Raw genomic sequence first — 14,828 nt, forward strand, 5'->3', positions numbered from 1 at the left:
ACAGTTAAGACTATTTATAGAGGTGAGCGATTCTTTCAAATTAGCCAAAGTACCCGAAGATGCATTACCATTGAAGCTATTCCCATATTCCCTAAGGGACAGAGCTCGAGCCTGGTTGAACTAATTACCACCAAACTCAATTTCCACATGGCAACAGGTAGCAGATAGATTTCTTATGAACTATTTCCCGCCTAGCAAGAAAGGTAAGTCGAGGAACGAGATCACTGCCTTCCAACAAATGATGATGAGTCCTTGTATGAGGCCTGGGAAAGGTACAAAGACTTATTACGAAAGTGCCCTTATCATGGAATCTCACATTGCATTCAACTTGAGACATTTTATAATGGTCTCAATGCTCACACGGGGATGGTAGTAGACGCTTCTGCTAATGTGCTCTCATTTCTAAGTCTTATAATGAGGCTTATGAAATCATTGAGAGGATTGCCAGCAACAACTATCAATGGCCAACCAACCGAGCAGTGTCAGGAAGACAAGTTGCTGGAATACATGAATTAAACGCTCTCACTTCACTCGCATCTTAGGTATCATCAATGCTTAAAAATCTTACTACTATTGGGTCTAACAGTTTTATAGCACAGCCACCTAACCAATTTGAAAATATATTCTGTGTTTACTATGGGGAAGGACATTTGTTCGAAGAATGTCCATCCAACCCAGAATCTATGTACTACATAGGTAACCAAAACCAAAATCGAGGAAGGAATCGACTGTAATCCAATTTTTATAAGCCATCATGGCGAAATAACCTTAATTTTTCCTGGAGTAACCAAGGGGCTAGAACCAGTAACAATTATGCCCAACCTAAGCCAACCCAGCCGCCTAGTTTTCCCCCAACAAGTTCAAAAACCAACCCAAACTGAACCATCCAACAGCTTAGAAAATCTATTGAAGGCATACATGGCCAAAAATGATGCGTTAATCCAAAGCCAAGTAGCTACATTGAAAAACCTAGAAAACCAAATGGGGCAGCCAAGTAGCTATATTGAAAAACCTAGAAAACAAAATGGGTCAGCCAAGTAGCTACATTGGAAAACCTAGAAAACCAAATGGGGCAGCTGGCAACTGAACTCAAGAACCGACCACCAGGTGCTTTACCTAGTGATATGGAGAATCTGAGGAATCCGAGGAAGGAGCATTGCAAAGCGTTGACATTGAAGAGTGGAAAGACAATAAAGTCCAACACCATTAAAGCTGAAAAGGAGCAAGCTGACGCTCAAGATTCAGAGGAATTTCAACTGAGTGTTGAAATTCTAGTGTCACAAGAACCAGAATCTGCAAAATTAGATAAGGTAATTTTAGAACCAGCTAATTTTGATCAACTAACAACTCCATTAGATGCAGAATTGCCACAGAAGATGAATCAACCAGTTCTAGTAAAGAAACCACCACCACCCTACCCTCAAAGACTTCAAAAGCAGAAGTAGGAGATTCAATTCTAGAAGTTCTTAGACGTACTCAAGCAACTTCATATCAACATCCCGTTGGTTAAAGCGCTTGAGCAAATGCCAAACTATGTCAAATTCATGAAGGATATCCTATCCAAAAAATGAAGACTTAGAGAATTTGAGACTGTAGCTCTAACAAAGGAATTCAGTGCATATCTTTAAGAAAAATTACCCCCAAAGTTGAAGGATCCTGGATGTTTTACCATACCCTGCAACATTGGATCAATGTATTGTGGTAAGGCATTATGTGACTTAGGTGCGAGTATTAACTTGATGCCTATGTCAATATTTAGGAAGTTGGGGATAGGTGAAGCTAGACCAACTACGGTTACACTTCAATTAGCAGGTCGAACCTTAGCACATCTGGAAGGAAAAATCAAGGATGTATTGGTACGTGTAGATAAATTTATCTTCTCTGCTAATTTTGTTATCCTAGACTTTGAAGCAGACAAAGAAGTGTCAATTATCTCAGGAAGACCATTCTTAGCAACTGGAAGAACCCTTATTGATATACAGAAGGGCGAGCTTACTATGCGTGTTCAGGATGATCAGGTAACATTTAACTTTTTTAAGTCTATACGATTTTTTGACACGATTGATAATTATTTTGAGCTATTCGAATTAGAGGATTTAATAATGGATAAGGAGCTTAACTACGTTGAGGATCCTTTAGAAAAAATTTTGACATCAGATCCTCTGAATGATGAAGAAGAGGATGAATACTTAGCATTGTTAGAAGCTAATCAAAAGGGATTTAACCTGCAATCCGGTTTTGAATCTTTGGAATTAAAGAAAAGGGATTATGCCCAACCAAAAGCGTCAATCGAAGAGCCACCTAATTAGAACTCAAGGTACTACCTTCACATTTGAAATATGCTTATTTAGGTAACGTTTCTACTTTGCCTGTGATTGTTTCAGTAGAATTAACTAGTGAATAAGAAGAGAAACTCATCCTAGTGTTGAGACAATTCAAGAAGGCTATCGAATGGACCATAGCCGATATTCACGGACTTAGTCCATCTATATGCATGCACAAGATTATCCTGGAAGATGGTGAAAAAGGGACGATTGATGGACAATGAAGACTAAACCCCATCATGAAGGACGTAGTCAAGAAAGAAATCATCAAGTGGTTAGATGTAAGTATAATCTACCCCATCTCAGATAGTTCATGGGTAAGTCTGGTCCAGTGTGTGCCAAAGAAAGGAGGTATCGCGGTCATTGAAAATGAGAATAACAAGTTGATACCAACTAGAACGGTTATGGGATAGAAAATTTGCATCGATTACCGGAAGCAGAACAAGGCGACTAGGAAAGATCACTTTTCTTTGTCGTTTTTGGACTAGATGCTGGATAGACTCGTAGGGCAAGACTATTACTGTTTTCTCGATGGATACTCAGGGTATAATTAGATTATAGTAGCACCGAAGATCAGCACAAGACAACATTCACCTGCCCGTACGGTACATTTGCATTTAGACGCATGTCATTTGCACCTGCTACATTTCAAAGATTTATGATGTATATTTTTACTGACATGGTTGAGAAGTATTTGGAAGTTTTTATGGATAATTTTTCAGAATTTGGAGATACTTATGATGATTGCTTGGCCAATCTAGTGAAGGTACTGAGGCGATGCGAAGAAACAAACCTAGTACTCAACTGGGAAAAGTGTCATTTCATAGTAGGAGAAGGGATTGTTCTAGGTCATCGGATAACGACACATGGAATCGAGTTAGATAAAGCAAAGGTAGATGTTATTGAGAAACTCCCACCTCCAACATCTGTAAAGGGTGTTAGGAGCTTTTTGAGCCACACCGGTTTCTATCGAAGATTTATCAATGACTTCTCCAAAATTGCTAAACCCTTATGCAAATTATTGGAGAAGCATATGATGTTCAAATTTGATGAAGAGTGCTTAAGTGCTTTCAATGATTTAAAGAGTCGATTAGTTTCGGCACCCATAATTGTCACACCAAACTGGGATTTTCCATTTGAACTGATGTGTGACGCAAGTGACTTCGCGATAGGAGCTGTTATGGGCCAGTGAAGGAACAAAGTTTTTCATCCTATCTACTCGCAAGTCAAACTTTGACAGGAGCTCAACTGAATTATACGATAATAGAAAAAGAGTTACTTGCTATTTGATCACGTGATTTCGTGATAGGTTTTAAATATTTATAATTAATCATTCTTGAAACTAACTATTATCACGATGTAGGCAAGTGTACCTATCGAACAGTAGTAAAGCTTTAGCAAGACCAGATTATCGAACCCAAAGGAACTAAAAGTACTAGTATTGACTATCTTTTTATTATCTAGCCTAGGAATAGAGAGGTTTTGTTTTTAACTAAATAATTATCTAAACTAAGAACTCACAGAGAATAGAATTGGGGAATTGCTTTTGGAAAAATCGATTGAATTAAGACAATACCTAAGGAAAAATCCACCTAGACTGCACTTGTTATTCTGGCTCCGAATCAGACGATTTATTCATTTAACTTGTTCCGTAAAGATCTCTAAGTTATGTTATTATCCCTATTCAAGACTAATAACGTCTAATCCCTAGATTGAATAATTGAGACATTTCTCTAATTAAGTCCCTAAGGTTGCATTAACTCGATCTATAGATCCCCTTATTAAGTTTCACCCTAACCGACAAAATCTTGTCACCCTATGTCTAGGCGCGCAAACAACTCCGCTTAATTATGACAAATGTACTATTAGATAGGGTTTATTTCTCCTCTAAATAAGAGCTTAAGAACACATAATTAAGAACAAGTTAAATATTTATCATACAATTCGGAAAATAATAACAAGATTCGTCTTAAGTTTCATTCCCCTTAGGTATTTAGGGGATTTAGTTCATAACTAAATAAGAAAATATCTCAGAATAATAAAGAATACAAAACATAAAGAAAACCCAAAACTCCTGAAGGGCAAATTGAGGAGAGATCTTCAGTCTTGATGATGAATCCGGCTTCTGAGATGGATCAATTGGCTTCCTTAGAGTAATTCCTTACTCCTTATTCTGTGTCTCCTCTTTCTTCCTCCTCTAGGGTGTATTTATAAGCTTTCGAATGCCTAAGAGCCCTCAAAATTAGCCTTTTCCGAATTGGACTCAACTTGTGCTTGGTAGGGACACGCCCGTGTGCGATTACTTCAGGCCGCGCTCAAGCTTGCCAAATTGACCCGGTCGTGTGGTCTGCCCGTGTGAGGAGGTCTAGGCCGTGTTGATTTCGTACTTTGGCCCATTTTCTCCTTTTTTGGTCGTTTCTCATTCCTTTCGCTCTCCTATGCTCTCCTAAGTATAAAACATGAAATTAAAACATTAGGAGCATCAAATTCACCAATTCTAATGGGAAATCATCCATAAAATGCGTTAAACATGGGGTAAAAATATGTATAAATTACGGTTTATCAAATACCCCCACACTTAAGCATTTGCTTGTCCTCAACAAACTTTTCAACTCATAATCAAAATAAATTCTTCTCAACTTATAATTTTTATTGATAATATCTCAAAATAATCCATAGGTAATCATACATTGAGAATTCAACTAAAAGAACATAAAAGTTTCAAACATTCCAAGTTGAGTATTTAATCATGCAAACATAGGTGTCTCCCCTCATCTAAGTAATTACCTTTGATTCAGAATATCACAGAGTTTCACATCCTCACTAAAGATTTACGCAAATCACTCGAGGTGTTTAAGGACAATACATGAAGCACTCAATAGTCAATAATGAAAAGTCATTACCATAGGCTTGCATGAAAACCAAATCTCCACCACTATAATTTAAGATGATACATCAATCAATAGGTATTTAGAGGGTTATAATGAGGCTTGGTTAGGGGGTGTGGTTACAAGCTGAAAGAAAGGGTTAGAATCGAGATTGAATTGAAAAATTGCCTAACTAGAAAAAGGGTTAATCATCACTTGCATACAACAGGGCTTCTTCTCAGAATATGGAATTACTAATGTGTATACAATTTTTTTAAGAACAAGTTAAATAACATAGACTAACTATTAAGAATAAGACATAGCTAACCAATTTCTTCAACTCAAATCTCGACAAAAATAGGGATTAGTTTAGGGGATTTCAACAATAATCGGTTAAAGGTTAATATTAAGGGTAATACAAGAAATGGCTTGTTAAGCTCAATGGGGGTTACTAGAGGTTAATCATGGAGGTAGGCTTTTCATGGCATGAGTGGGTTAATCCTAAGTGCCTTAATCATTTTGACATATCAAATCAAATGGTGTGGTCTTGACATGCATAATCAAGCAAGTTCTAGAATAACAGTTCGATATTGGGGCACTCAAAGCAATAATAAAAGTGAGCATGAAAGTATTAATAGATGCTCAAAAGGCTCAAAAATCTCACAAAAATTATGGCTTTTTGATGTTTAAAACTTGTGAATTCTAACTCAAAGTAATACCTAACTTTGGGGAAACAACCTAAGATTTTAAATTCTTAAAAATCAACTTATCATGCTTGATTCTGTAATGTCTTAAAGTTTAAACAGTCAATGCATAAATCCCTATGTTTTAATTCAAGATATATCAATCAAAATCATAAATCAATCAAAATTTATCCTAAATGCGATATGAGAGCTTCCAAGAGAATAAGGCAATCATTCAGGGATTTTTCTGATAATGAAATAAATATCGCCCCACACTTAAGATGTACATTGCCCTAAATGTACAAAGATAGATATTAGAATATAAAAATAAGATAGGGAGTGAAATGAAACTTCCAGTATGATGAATTCCTCAAACTGGGGTTTTGGAGAGTAATCGGTGCGAGAGTGGAGGAGGATACTCCGTTGGTGGTAGAGGTTCATTAGTCCATAAGTCCTGCGCCAAAAGAATATTATATCTAGTGGTAGCTATGGTCGTGGTTGATCAGGACATAACAGCCGTGGAAAACCCTTCTCAGTGGAGTTTTTAGTTCCTATGCGATGATGAGCTAAAGAGCTCTATATAACTGTGATGAAATCAAGAACTTTTTAAGGGATTTTAGGAAGAATAATTACTCATAAAGAAATAACCAAAATTGATAATTAAAAATACAATTCTAAAATCTAATAAAAATAAAAAGTAGTTTTAATAAAAATTAAAAACATAAAATAATAAATAAATATTTTTAAACATCTTCATCGCTAGATGGTTCGCGACGTGGGACTGGCGATGAGATCTGAAGGTGCTAACAAATCTGTTATAGAGTAGCATCAATGTTGTCAAATCATTGAAAACACTGCTACTCGAATTGAGTGAGCCACTCAGAGATGTCAGCATATGAAGCCGCCACATGAACTGGACGAGAGGGTGGTGGTGGCTGGGATAGTGGGTCCTCATGCTGCAGAGCGAAATCATCAGGAATGTCCTCGTAGGCCCCCTCCTCAGTAGATTGGGCAAGACAATATTGAGGAGGGTAGGTTCCTCGATGCCTCTCGATCATCCTCATGCTAAGCATGCTCGAGATGCATTGTGGAGACATCTGGCCAATGAGGGTCAATGATGATTCTTGGGCCGTGGTGTCGAGGAGCCCGAAGTGTCGAGCCAACCGAGTCACTTAGGGGCCAATGGAGATGACCTCCTTCCTATGCCGCTCCGTCTGGTACTGAATCACAGGGCAATGAAATAGGCAAGGTCGATGACGTGCCCGTGAAACATACACCATAAAAAGTAGGCGTCGTGAGTGTAGATGACGCTAGTGCTCTCTCGCCTTCTTGTAATCGTGTGAGCCAAAATGGCGTGTAGGTACCTCAGGGAAGGTCGGAGAACTGATACCTTGGAGCAGCTAGGATTGTAGGAGGCCGTGCTAGGGGCCAAAGTGTGCCAACATTTCGAGGGAGAGAAGTGTATGTAGCGAGTGAGAGCATGTAGTTCATTCTCCTCCTTAAACTCCTCCGTATATAAACCCAGTGCAGCACCAAACTCTGGGACGCTTAGCTGGCTGATTAATCCGCCTAGTTGAAATTGGACCATGCCGGGATCATCGTAGTTCGTCATTACGGTTTAAAGATGGAACGTTGAGCATAGTTCCATCGTGAGCTCGAGGTATGTTGGCTCGATGATCCCAGAAAACAGCTTTCAAGGGTCGGTGGTTAAGAGGGCCTGAATCGCGTCAGCCAACTGAACTTGTTCTACGGAAGCCTAGTCGATGCAGCGGCCTACAATTAAAGGTCGGGCCTGAAGTATTTGGAAACGTTCTTCTTAGGGCCCACGGGGGAACTGTAGGAGAGGGTGGCGAATTTTCACGGTTGGACCCGCGGAAGATAACGCTCCTTTCTGTTTCTTGGAAGCAGGTACGGCGATTTTCTTTCCTCGTAAAGATGACATGGTAGCTGCAATCAAAACCATTAATTCATCTTGAGGAATGATCAAAGTAAAATGAAGACAAATTGTAAATAACAATCATAATTTCAGCAACTACTAAGACTAACAAGTTAATCAAAGCAATCAATTATATGGCGTGAAAATGGTAATGAATTTCATGGAATGCAACATGTGTGACTGATGAAAAATGTTAACACTAAAGGCCTGAGTATGTCTATTGTTCTAATCATGAATATTTACTTCTAACTAATCAAACAAAGTAGAGAAATCATATAAAGAGTAAGAATTTGCACATAAAAAAGATAATAGCTTGTTCTATGAATAAAATGTGAGTGATAGAAAGATGAAAATAATCATGAAAAATGCATAGTTCTATGATAACTAACTTGAAAAATGAGTGCAATTAAAGGGAAAAAAGTAAAAAAATGCTAGAAAAGGGAGAATGAGTGGCAAAAATGGAGTTGGATGCAGCGCATGGGCGTAACGGGGAGGTCGTGTGGACCTGCAGCGGCTAGGGTTAGGGTTTTTGGGTAGGGAAGACAATGAATAGTGCAAGGTTTTTATAGATTTTGTGTCACACGGCTAGGTAACACGCGCGTGTTCCCCAATTTTAGCCCGTGTGATTCACGAATTTTAAATTTGAGCGCGTCTGACATTTAGTACACGCCAGTGTTCCTTAGGCGTGTGGGTGTACACAGCCGTGTCGAACGACCGTGTCTAGCTTTGTTCGCTTCTCCCACGCCCGTGTATATAAGGTCTACGCCCGTGTTAATTTAACAGGTTCGACCATGGGTACTAGATACGGGCGTGTTGCACGCCCGTGCTGTTTTAACAGGTTCACCCATGGATCTTCTATACGGGCGTGTTGCGCGCCCGTGTTGTTTTGGCAGGTTCGACCATGGCCATGTCGCACGGCCGTGGCGTTAGCCCGTGTTGGGGAAATCTTTTGCCCTGTTTTTACATGGCCCTAAGCACGCCCGTGTGCTTGGCCATGTCTTTTTGGAAAAACCTGTATTCAAGATCTCTATTAGTAAGTTAGGTGTTAAATACTAAAATTTAAAGAAATTAATATTGTTAGTGCTCGGGTTGCCTCCCGAGAAGCGCTTATTTATAGTCTAAGCTTGACTTACCTCTCCATTGAATGGTCATGGTGGTTCGAGGAGTTTATACTCCTCATTCCTACTATCAATCTCATCAAAATAAGGTTTTAAACGGGTGTTGTTTACCTTAAAAGTGCTGAACTTGGGGTGACTTACCTCAACTGTACAAAATGGAAAAATACTAAGTACCGTAAGAGGGATTTCTTCATCCGGTCTAGCAGTGATAATGTGAAGATCTGCGGCATCTAATAAGACTTTATCACTAACCTTAAGTTGATTTGGAAAGGTATCGAGCTCGTTCTAGCGTAGTTTTGGTTGATCGTGTGTTCTCGATTTATGTGTTCGTCACTCATCTAGCTACTCTATTTGCAGTCTTCGTTCTTCATGAGTAGGTCCTCTACTATTGCTTAAGAATGACTCATGTGCTTCCTTCAAACTCATTTCTTGCAAAGTAGGTTGCACCATATTGTCAGTTTTAGTAGAATGGGTTAAACGATCACCTTCAATTTCTGATGTGTTGCCAGAATTGCGAGCTTGAAGGGTGATTGTTCCGTCTCCCACCCGAAGTGTAAGTTCACCTGTGCCAACATCAATGATCACTTTAGCAGTTGCTAAAAAGGGCCTTCCTAGAATTAAAGGAGTGTTGCTATCCTCCTCTATGTCTAGAACAATGAAGTCAACGGGAAATATAAATTTATCGATTTTAACTAGCACATCTTCAATAATACCTCTAGGGAATCTTATAATTTTATCTACTAATTGAATGCTCATCCTAGTCTGTTTGGGTTTCCCAAGAAGTAGTTGCTTAAACATTTTGTAAGGCATGACGTTGATACTAGCCCCTAAATCAGCTAATGCATTATTAACATCTAAACCACCAATTAAGCAAGGAATCATAAATATCCCTAGATCTTTTAGTTTGTTGGGTAGTTTATTCTGAAGAATAGCTGAGCAAACTGCGTTTAGCTCCACATGCGACGCCTTGTCCAACTTCTGCTTATTTGCTAAAAGCTCTTTTAAAAATTTCATTGCATTTGGCATCTGCGATAGAGCTTCAATAAATGGTAAGTTAATATGTAATTTTTTAGGAGTTTGATGAATTTACCAAATTGTTCATCTGAGTGATCTTTCCTTGTCGTATTGGGGTATGGAACACGAGGTTTATATTCGACAGTCACTGGTTTGTTTTTATTATAATCTACCTCACCTTTACCTTTACTTACCATTGTTTCTTGCCTCGGTTCTGGCTCAGGCTCAACAAATCCTTCTTCATTTTAAACATTAATCACGTTGAGCTGTTCCATTGGGTTAGGTTCAGTATTACTTGGCAAGCTACCTTATGGTCATTCGAGGATTAGTTTAGAAAGCTGGCCTATTTGAGTTTTGAGCCCTTGGATTGACAATTTTTTTATTTTTAAGTGTCGTTTCGGTGTTCTGAAAATGGGTTTCTAATACCGAGATAAACTTTGTGAGCATCTCTTTAAGGTTCGGTTTCTTTTCCTGTTGATAGGGTGGCTGTTGGTAGCCCAGAGGTGGTCGCTGATTTCCTTGGCCTCCCCATGAGAAATTTGGGTGGTTCCTCCAACCTGCATTATAAGTGTTACTATATGGATTGTTTTGAGGTCAAGGATTATTACCCATGTAATTTAATTGCTCGTTATCCATGTTGTGGCCATAAGGTTGGTATTCTGAATGGCTTGTTCCACCTCCACTTGCTTCACACTACATTACTAGGTGAACCTGTGAAGAACTAAGAAAACCATCAATTTTCTTATTCAAGAGTTCTACCTGATTAGAGAGCATGGTGACCGAATGACGTTATAAACACCAGCTGTTTTCGTTGGCTTTTTCCTCATGACTTTCCACGGATAGTAATTCAATGACATCTTCTCTATGAACTCATAAGCATCTTCAGGTGTTTTATTATTGATGCTTCTGCCAGTAGTTGCCTCAACCATTTGCCGAGTCAAAGGATTCAGGCCATTATGGAATGTTTGAACCTGAAGCCAAAACGGTAACCCATGGTGAGGGCACCTTCTCAAAAGGTCCTTGTATCTCTCCCATGCATCGTAGAGTGTTTCTAAATCCATCTGCACAAAAGAAGAGAAATCATTACGTAATTTAGCCGCTTTAGCTGGCGGAAAATATTTTAGTAAAAATTTTTTGGTCATTTGTTCCCAAGAAGTAATTGACCCTCGTGGTAACGAGTTTAACCACTGTTTAGCTTTGCTCCTAAATGAAAAAGGGAATAACCGAAGACGAATGGCATCGTCAGAAATGCCATTAATTTTAAATGTATCGCATAGTAAGTGAGCGTTGGGATCTTCATCCTGCAAACCATCAAACTGAACAAACTGTTGTATCATTTGAATTGTGTTAGGTTTTACTTCAAAAGTATTTGCAGCTACAGCAGGTCTAACTATGCTTGATTCAGTTCATGTTAAAGAAGGTTTAGCATAATCATACATAGTGTGTGGAGCAGGATTTTGATTAGCCGCAATTGCAGGAGGTAGCTGATTCTCTTAGTTTTCAACCATCTCTTCGGTTGGGGGTTGAGTATCGTCTTCTTGCTCGTTCTCTGTGTATCTTAGGCTTCGCCTTATTGTCTTTGGTTTCTGCAAACTGTGCAATCTATTTCTTCGTCAAAAAGTAGTGGTCCTGATGGGTTTCTTCTAGTCATAAACTATAAAAAAAACTTCTAGAAGAAAGAAAAAGAAAATTAATAAATTAGAATAAAATTAAAAATAAAATTAGATCGCAAGAAAAATAAATGGCTAAAGTAATAAAAATTGAGTGTTCCTAATATTTTATGTCCCTGGCAACAGCACTAAAAACTTGATCGCGTGATTTCGTGATAGGTTTTAAATATTTATAATTAATCATTCTTGAAACTAACTATTATCACGATGTAGGCAAGTGTACCTATGGAACAGTAGTAAAGTTTTAGCAAAATCGGATTGTCGAACCCAAAGGAACTAAAAGTACTAGTATTGACTGTCTTTTTATTATCTAGCTTAGGAATAGAGAGGTTATGTTTTTAACTAACTAATTATCTAAACTAAGAACTCACAAAGAATAGAATTGGGGAATTGCTTTTGGAAAAATCGATTGAATTAAGACAATACTTAAGGAAAAATCCACCTAGACTGCACTTGTTATCCTGGCTCCGAATCGGACGATTTATTCATTTAACTTGTTCCATAGAGATCCCTAAGTTATGTTATTATCCCTATTCAAGACTAATAACGTCTAATCCCTAGATTGAATAATTGAGACCTTTCTCTAATTAACACACTAGGGTTGCATTAACTCGATCTATGGATCACCTTATTAGGTTTCACCCTAATCTGGCAAAATCTTGTCACCCTATGTCTAGGCGCGCAAACAACTCCTCGTAATTATGACAAATATACTCTTAGACATTATCTATTTCTCCTCTTAATAAGAGCTTATCTTGAATTAGTATCCTGGATATCAAAACAAGAATTAAGAACACATAATTAAGAACAAGTTAAATATTTATCATACAATTCAGAAAATAATAACAAGATTCGTCTTAGGTTTCATTCCCCTTAGGTATTTAGGAGATTTAGTTCATAACTAAATAAGAAAACATCTCAGAATAATAAAGAATACAAAACATAAAGAAAACCCAAAACTCCTGAAGGGCAAATTGAGGAGAGATCTTCAGTCTTGATGATGAATCTGGCTTCTGAGATGGATCAATCGGCTTCCTTGGAGTAATTCCTTACTCTCTATTCTGTGCCTCCTCTTTCTTCCTACTCTAGGGTGTATTTATAGGCTTTGGAATGCCTAAGAGTCCTCAAAATTAGCCTTTTTCGAGTTGGACTCAACTTGGGCTCGATAGGGACACGCCCGTGTGCGATTACTTCAGGCCGTGCTCAAGCCTACCAAATTGACACGGCCATGTGGTCTGCCCATGTGAGGAGGCCCAGGCCGTGTTGATTTCGTACTTTGGCCCATTTTCTCTGTTTTTGGTCCGTTTCTCATTCCTTTCACTCTCCTATGCTCTCCTAAGTATAAAACATGAAATTAAAGCATTAGGAGCATCGAATTCACCAATTCTAATGGGAAATTATCCATAAAATGCGTTAAACATAGGGTAAAAATATGTATAAATTACGGTTTATCACTATTGTGTTTTCTTTTGACAAGTTTCGATCTTGTCTTGTAGGTACCAAAGTGATTGTCTATACGGGCCACTTGGCAATTAAGTACTTACTTTCCATGAAAGACGCTAAGTCGAAGTTGATCCGATGGGTACTTCTACTTCAAGAATTCGATTTAGAAATTCAAGATTGAAAGGGAGGGGAAAATCAAGTAGCAGATCACTTGTCCAGATTGGAGCCACAAGAAGGGAACTCTCCTCTTATACCAATTCGAGAGACGTTTCTGGATGAACACATACTGAAGGTAAATCATGTCCAAAATACCCCTTGGTTTACTGATATTACTAACTATTTAGCTTGTGGTTTGATGCTAATTGATAAGACATATCATTAAAGGAAAAAGTTTCTTCACGATGTGAAGTACTATTTCTGGGAAGAACCATACTTGTTTAAAAAGTACGCAGATCAAATGATCAAGAGATGTGTGGTAGAAGATGAAATACAAAAGATTCTATACCATTGTCACTCAGCTCCAAGAGGGGGACACTTCGGAGGTACATGTAATGCGGCCAAAGTATTGCAAGCCAGATTCTTTTGGCCAACTCTGTTCAAGGACGTATATGCTTACGTAAAGAGTTGTGATCGATGTCAACGGGTTAGAAATGTCACCAACAGAAATGAAATGCCTCAAAAAAATATCATTGAGGTAGAATTTTTTGATGTATGGGGTATTGAAGTTCTTGGTCCTTTTCCGCCTTCTTTTGGTCACAAGTACATATTAGTAGCAGTAGACTATGTGTCTAAGTGGGTCGAGGTTGAAGCTTATCCGACAAATGATGATATGGCTGTGATGAAGTTTTTGCAGAAACACGTGTTCACAAAGTTTGGAACCCCAAGAGCGATTATTAGCGATGAAGGGTCCCATTTTGTGAACAAGTGGTTGAAATAATTATTAGATAAATATGGAGTGAAACACAAGGTAACTACAGCTTACCATCCGCAGATGAATGGGCAAGCTGAACTGGCGAACAAAGAGATCAAAGGCATACTTGAGAAGGTAGTTTACCTGAACTGACGAGATCGGTCCAAAAGATTGGATGATGCTTTATGGGCTTACAGAATAGCATACAAGACACCTTTAGGGATGTCACCCTACAGGTTGGTCTTTGGAAAAGCCTGCCATCTACCCCTAGAGTTAGAACACAAAGCTTACTGGGCCCTACGATAACTCAACTTGGATCTAAAGCTTGCTAAAGAGAAACGAATGCTCTAACTCAATGAGTTAGAGGAATTCCAAATGTTATTGTACGAAAATGCCAAATTACTCGAGGAGAGACTTAAGAAATGGCATGACAAGCACATTCGAGTTCAAGAATTTGAAGCAGGTCAGTAAGTCTTGTTATTTAATTCCAGATTAAGGTTCTTTCCAGGTAAACTAAAATCACGTTGGTCTAGTCCATTTACTATTCATCCCGTCTATCCATACGGAGTTGTTGAACTCCAAGGTAACGGAGGTAATTTTCAAGTTAATGCTCAGCGCCTGAAACATTATTAGGGAGATAAGACTAAACGGAATCAAATTTCGTTCATTTTATCAAATGTTGGAATTTTCTTATTTTCCTTTTTATTAAATGATTTAGGGTATATTTTCGGGATTAGTATGTTTAAATAAATTCTGTCTAGGCAATTGGAACTTAAGCGGGACCGCTTGTGACCCTCCAAGCTTTCTTGGGAATTGATTTTAACATAATTTTTCGAGAAATTATTCCCTAAATAAAATTAAAT

The 14,828-nt window shown here is 38.3% G+C and overlaps 2 non-coding genes across 2 annotated transcripts; one reads left to right on the forward strand and one right to left on the reverse strand.

Annotated features, from left to right (window-relative positions):
• Window positions 1-206: 206 nt before the first annotated feature.
• On the reverse strand, window positions 207-311 carry LOC121204141 (small nucleolar RNA R71). Its single transcript, XR_005899069.1, has one exon. It is a non-coding gene; the product is annotated as a small nucleolar RNA R71 (small nucleolar RNA).
• A 10,618-nt stretch (window positions 312-10,929) lies between these two features.
• On the forward strand, window positions 10,930-11,036 carry LOC121204318 (small nucleolar RNA R71). The gene has a single exon (XR_005899246.1). It is a non-coding gene; the product is annotated as a small nucleolar RNA R71 (small nucleolar RNA).
• Window positions 11,037-14,828: the final 3,792 nt, after the last annotated feature.

Source organism: Gossypium hirsutum, chromosome A07, assembly GCF_007990345.1.
Source record: "Gossypium hirsutum isolate 1008001.06 chromosome A07, Gossypium_hirsutum_v2.1, whole genome shotgun sequence".
Lineage (NCBI taxonomy): Eukaryota > Viridiplantae > Streptophyta > Magnoliopsida > Malvales > Malvaceae > Gossypium > Gossypium hirsutum.